Consider the following 7,086-nt stretch of genomic DNA (forward strand, 5'->3'; position numbering starts at 1 on the left):
GACTCACACTAACTCTGCCTGGTCTACCAGACACAGGCGCGAATAATGCCGGTGTCTGTGTGGCTTCTTGCGATAGTAAATGCTATGCGCACGGACGCGGACGGACATTGTGCGGTGCTAAGGTACCCGCATCTAAAAAAAACAGAACTCCCGCTGGCGCGGTTTCAGCCAGGGGGCACGCGAGCACGCGCGAAGGCAGGAAATTTGAATTGCATTGGGTGGTAGCAGTGAGCGGATAACGGCGCTACAGCTCATTATGGCAAATCACTGCACTGCACTTCCGACAGCTTTCACATTGAGTGGAATGACTAATTTTTTATGCCTCATTGAAGGCATTCGATTTCGTGCCATGACTCACTGCAGGAAAGACAACTTTACAGAATAGGTGTCACGAAACAACGATGATTTTATGCGAAGCCACATCAAGCGCCTAAAGAAAAAAAAAAAAGAAATCACGCACCCCACCGTCTAACCACGATGATGATTGAATGCGAAGCTTTTTCGGCATGGATTGTTTGGTTGGCTAATCCCGCACCGCGAGTACAAGCTACCTTAAAGGTACGCACCACTTTTCAGGAAGCAACTCTTGGGTGTACACTCCGTAGGACCGACGTTTGGGTTTGAGTTGTACGGCGCGAACTAATATCTGCTCCTTGGCGTTCAGTGAGCAATTTTTTGAGTAAGTACCGGTTTGAGGTATTAACCCCAAGATGTCAGGTTAGGCTTCTCGTGACGGATTCCTTGGTTGTCGCCTGGGTTGTCCGAACGGCTTCGACCGTGTCCGAATGGAGCAATTCAATAGACGCCAGCTTCATAACCCGGTAGACTTAGGTTCGATTCCGGCCACGGGGTGCCTTTTTCAAACAAAGCTTTACTCCTTTTGTCCGGCTGTTTCGTGGAGGATGAGCAAGGTCATCTTTTAATAGGAGACACACCCCCGACGACACACCCCTCTATGCGCATCGTGTGATTCGCCGGACTCGCTGTTGGCGCCTGCGGGCGCCGACAGAGGTCGCCACCGCCGCTGCGGCCGCGGCAGCCGACCACCCCCGCAGCCTCCCATGAATGCGGCGCTGGGTCGTTTCTGGCAACGTGACTCGTATCGCGCCCGGCGAAAAGGAACGGTGCGCTCGCCACGAATGAACACCACGATCGCCGGGCCTCCTTCTGTGAGCGTTGCATGGAACCGAACGGCTTTGAGACGTGGTCGGCAATACAGCCAAATCAAAGGTTAACCAAGCGGAAGCAAGACTCGACAGGACTAGACTAATCCAAGCTTTTGCTGTGCGTATACAAGGTAAGCTGAGCTAAGTGGTAGCCATTTTTTGTTCTTTCACTTCACCCACGATCATTCACCATTAGTGTCAGAGAAAGTTGGCGTTCCTGCAGGGCGCATTCGCTTACAACGGCATCAGTAAGAGCTCTAAAGCTTATATTTATAAACGCTTCCTTGGTCAGAATGGAACCACAGTTTTTCGCGTTATGAAGGCGGTGTCAATCCGATTGCGCATTTCCGACCGGGTCAAAGCACGAGCATTAAAAAATCAGAAAACCGCACCTGCATCGGAAATTTCGCCCATAGTCGTGTTTGACCCTCAGCTTCTGGGAAGGCAGCATGGACAGAGGGAAAATAGGCTGCAGTGAGTATGCTGTAGAGCCTGTAGGTTGTAGTCGGCATCGGCAGCAAGATCGGCGACAAAATAGTCGAAAGAAACACTTTCGCGAAGGAATATGCTTATTGATACGGTGCAACTTTTGGACAACGTATTTTCAGTGGCCGTATCGCAGGCGATATTGTTTTGTTCCGCTCAGCTTAGCAAGAGCGGCAGCGGCGCGATAGAAGCAATTCTCGTTCACAACGTTCCAATCGCTTCGATTGGGGGGCAGTGACTGAGCAAAGTATCCCCCCCCCCCAAAAAAAAAAAAAAAACAACAAATAACGCCTTTTTCAGTGTAGGTATTGCTTGGGACGGCTGAACTACCACACTTTCTCGTTTGTTGGGCTTGTAAGCCACCCCGAGGGAGCTCGTACGAGTGTGGCGGCAGTTATTGTGAAACGCCACAGACGTTGAACAAGTTTCCGCCGCTTAGTTGCTCTCTTCGCTAGAAACAAATTGTTGTCGTGCAAGAATACTAGTGCTCCTACGCACAAAATGGCGCTGTAGGAGCTGCTTTACACCAATTCAAGCATCGGTTGTGTACATTTCTACGTGCATAGACATAGACTAGCTCACCTATAACAGTCTGTTTCTATCTCCTATAGACGTTTTTTGCAGCGATTTGGTACTGTTTAAGCGCTCTCTGAAATGTATGATATTTTGAATACGCATGCTGCGGAGAGGTCGCTCCTGCACTTCTCTCCCTGCTCTCGTGTTTCCTCACATACAGCGCTACCTTGCCCATGTTCGTACGTGTTCTCCTGTGCATACTCCAGACACGTCCTCCGAGCCTTTACCGTTCAAAAATGTTTGTGTCTCCTTTAGATAACACTACACTTTTGTATATATCTATCTGCACTTCCACACTTACCAATTTTTGATTTATACGCTGCCCATATTTGTACTGTTTGTATTCCTTGTATCCATGCATCTATGTATGTTGCCTGTTCGTATTCTTTGTACCTATGTGTGCGGTGCATCACCCGAGAAGGCCCTGTGCTGTTGGTGAGCACTTAAAATAAATAAATAAATAAATTTTTAAGTAAAAACAAATATTCTCAACGCAAACCTGAAAGTCGATAAACTTTCAAATGTCTGAATAAACGCAAATCCTCCAGAACAAAGAATGTGGGTCGAGCAGGCAGATGTATGTGCAGTGCGGTTAGCTTGGTTACGGTAAAGTTTGCACTGCCAACAAGCGGGTCTAGACAGAACAGAGCAGTGATGTTGCTGAACGGTAATTTACGTATCGACTGCTAAAGTCGTCTTTAAAGCAAAGCTTCCACCTCTAGCAGCCAACGGTTCTTTCGTGGCGTGCGGGACAAGAAACTCCCAACGCGGCGGCGGAGGGAAGGGCGGTTTTCACTCACGGAGCACAGGGTAGGTGGCGCGGCGAATTTACCCAGCGTTGCCCGCACGCTCACGCCGGCGGGCGCATCGCCGCTGCCCGGCTTTGTGGTCTGCTTTAGCGACGGTTGTTTTGGGCTTGTTCCGGCGCAGCTTTGCGTCCATTGCGCGCTTCATTCGCATGGCTTGATTAAATTGTTCGAGGACACTTTCTGGGTAACCCGGAGACGACGGAATTCAGTGGTCGTACGGAAAATATACGTTAAATATCGGTTTGCAGGGCGCAATAATAAAGCACAGAGACCACATACAGACATCTGGTCGCTAAACAAACACTACCTTTCGCGCGCTGCTTGCCACAAATGCGACTCCCTTTTCTAAATTGGTGAATACTGATTCGGCGGTGTTTCAACAGGTATTGCATAAAGCGAAACAATCAACTAGTCCTGATAAATACCGATTATAAGAGTTCCCTCAGCTTTCTCGCAATTCTCAAAAATAGTAGACTAAGTAGTTTAAATCGCTATCAATTGGAATCACGAAGCTCACATGCCGAATTGTGTCGGTGTCCGCCCTTGTGTCGCGCGGTGGTGTAACCCCGAGCTAGCATATCAGGATGTCTAGGTTCCGCGGTGTCACCCTTCGAATGATGCTCCTCGCTGTTTTCTTTCTGCTGAGGCACGTCCGGGCCGTAGCGGCGGCATCAGCCGCTCTAGCCCGGCCGCGACCGACGCTTCTGTGTTCAGGACGCCGCCCCGTGGGTATTCCAGGTAACGGATGGAAGAATCTCTGGTTTCACTCTTTGTAGAGCCACGTGTGCGAATTCAAGTGACGTCGCATGGGCAATTGTCGTGGGTGTCTTTTAAAGCTTTGCTTTCCAACCACCTTCACAGCGTGGATTGGAGCCATTTTTTAAATTCCTACGGCCGCTACACGTTATGCAACCAGTCGCAGGTCGCACTGGGCTCGATGAGAAGCTGGCGATGCGTATGGATTAAATGAAACAGCACCTGACGGAGCCCACCGTCCTTACACAGCAAGTTTTTGGCATGCTGGTTCCCATTGTTGCCGACTGCTATAGGGATGTTGGTATTCATGCAGTCGGCCATGGGCATCACATGGCCAATAGCTGAAAAAATATTAGTGCAATTTCATGTTAAAAACCTGTGGATGACGTTTACGTTTAGTTCTTAACATATACGACGGCGGCGACGTCGTATTTCCGCGGGTTCTTGAACAGCCTGACGTACAGCGGACGGCTCGCACCCAGAAACAAAAACATTAAAAGAACAGCCCATGAAGGCTTTGCCGTTAAACGGTGCTTTTCCTGCTGCGTAAACAAATAAAAACTGTGAAAACAGTGCATGCTTAGCAGATGCCATATTACAGCACAAAAACGAAACAAGAAATGGCGGCCATCTCTCCTTGCGAAAGTGGATATCCTGCGAAGCTTCTGCAAACCACTGTGCACATGCTGATTGAGCATGGTACAAAATGTTCCTTGTCGTCTAGTTGGGCTTGTCGCTCGCGCTCGGTTTCTCTGCCAGAAAAGCTGGGTGCTGCCTAGCCTAACGCCTGCGCTATCCCACGCATGACGTCAACCTCCCCCCCGCCTTTTCGAGAACACCTGTGGGGTGGGGTCCCAGTTTTAACAGGCGGCTTATGATACCGCTTGCGGTTTGATTCTTGCTTTGTGGTGTTTTTTTTGCAAGTATACTGAGCTCTATGCCATATGCGATTAGCCCGACGCATGCGCTTGGCGGCTTGGGCGAGAACTGCTGAGCTTTGCCGGTGTTCTTTAACAGAACGTGCTGTTGGGCGAGTTGGTACATACTGAATGGGAGGCTTAGCGCAAAAAAAAGACGAGGACGGTGGCAAACGTGACAGGCGCTTGTTACGTTTGCCACCGTCCTCGTCTTTTTTTGCGCTAAGCCTCCCATTCGGTGTTCTTTGTTTACGACACGAAACTTCAGACCAACAAGAGGGTCACAACTTCGGTGTAAAAACTAGGCGGAATCTGCCCATGTTGGATAGCCTTCTCTAAAAACTACCTTCGTCTGGTTTAACCTTTAGAGAAACAATAACAATAACGTGCCCAAGTTAGTTTCTACTGTGATTGTAGAGGCTAGTCACCCCCGTGAGACAGTTTCTTTCTTCTGATGCGCCTTAGTTTACTTGGTGCAAGGGTGCTTTGACGTTATGCTGAATTTGTGTCTCAAGCTCGCTACTGCAGCCTTTTTTGGAGTTCGACTACGAGAAGAAACGGATAGATTTACTGTACTTAAGAAGGAAGCTTTACGCCATGTGGAAGGTGTTGCCCGAATGTCAAGCACTCGGGAGCAATTTCAAAATTTTAATATCATTCGATTTGAACATCACTATAACTACCGACTTGTGTACTCGTTTTTCTTCTCTCGTGATTTAAAGGATTTCTTAGTACAGTAGACTGTCGATAACCGGAACTTCAAGGGACCGAATAAATTAGTCTCGTTTAACAGGAGGTCCGTTTACGCAGATAGATGTGTGGAAATGCAAATTTATGTGCGTGCATACTCTTAAACGGGTCGTGAAGAGAGTTTCAAGAAAATTGTGTTGTGTGTGTGCTTGTAATGGCGAAAACTTAATAAACAAATAATGCATACCCGTTTCGTTGCTCGATGTGGGCAAATAGGAAAACAAATGAAGTTACGGTTTCACCGAGGCTTTCCTTCTCAACAAGTGACGTTTTAGTAAGTCAGTAAGAAGCCAATCATAGTTCTCCCTTGTCTGCAGAATATGTCGGCATAGAGCGGGCTTGCAAAGGGTCAGATAAAGATACGACATCGGCGCCATGATGAAACTCGACCTGCAACTGAACGGGAGACGTCTGATCTCTGATACGACTGATCAACATGGTCGAACTTTCCGTCAACAACGCGGGCGAGTAGCGCAGGCAGAAGTAACCAGGTTTAATGTAAACTGGGCATTCGTAAACTGTTTACACTGTTTCACACGAGTCTAAACTGCCGTTTTGCTAGCCGATTCATGCACAAGTTTGCCTACGTCTGTCTCACGTGGCCTGTAATGTTAGTTGCGCGAACGTGAAACTTCTGACCTGACGGGACTCGCCACCAGGTGGCCGAGCTGTTCGAACGCCCTTCGCATCAGCTCCGAACAAAACCATGTTTCTTCAATTAGTGCGCCTCTACACCGGTCAACTGAACCGCCTCAACGAATTTTAACCTTCCCGGACCCTGAAACGTGAGTTCCCTGACTCTCCCGTGATTTTTACGCCCGAGAGAAACATCTTTCTCTCGCGACCACGCCGCCGCGGAGCTAAGCCTGACCCTCAGCGCCAGCTCGGTTCCACCAGCTCCTCGCCGCACCGGCCTGATCACGTGCGCCTGGCTGTGCACGGGCGCGTGCTACTAGCACGCGCACCTCCGGCTCCGGCGCCCAGCTCCTCATCGTCGGCTTTCATGGCAGACGCTTCAAATTCGTTCGCTCCGGCTGCCGACGCCGCGGCGGACATGGAGTTCGAGGGACCCACTATATACACGAGCACGGACCCTACTGCTGCAACGATTATGCTAAATCAGGAAGACGGCCGGACGCTCGCCATCGTAGCGGGCGAAGACGCCTCACCCACGGACAACGACGGCTGGATTACAGCTGGCAAGAAGTTACAACGCCGACATGTCGACGAACCCACCGGTAAGCCAGTCCTTACCTTCGCAGCCTCGCAGCCTACACGCACCTCGCGTTTCGTAAGGCACGTTACCGCCAAAATCAGCAAGGCATCTCGAATGCCCGTTTTGCTACCGAGAGAAGACATTAAGATTATAATCCGACCACGTGGAGGGCTACATGTAGCTATGACGGAGGCCACTCGCCTCATGACGGCCATCTTCTCAGCTGTAGGAATCACCGTGCAGGAGTCTAGAACAGACACCATACGTACTAATACCACTCAGAATATTATCATAATCAGCACGCCCAGTGAGGACCACGCTCGCAAATATGTTCAAATCAAGCAGCTTCAGATCGGTAACACCATGCATGAGACCTTTGCGTACGTCTCCGCACCTAATGGAACTACGAA

This window comes from Haemaphysalis longicornis, unplaced genomic scaffold, assembly GCF_048455015.1.
Source record: "Haemaphysalis longicornis isolate Haplotype H1 unplaced genomic scaffold, Haemaphysalis longicornis Haplotype H1 scaffold_6, whole genome shotgun sequence".
Taxonomy (NCBI): domain Eukaryota; kingdom Metazoa; phylum Arthropoda; class Arachnida; order Ixodida; family Ixodidae; genus Haemaphysalis; species Haemaphysalis longicornis.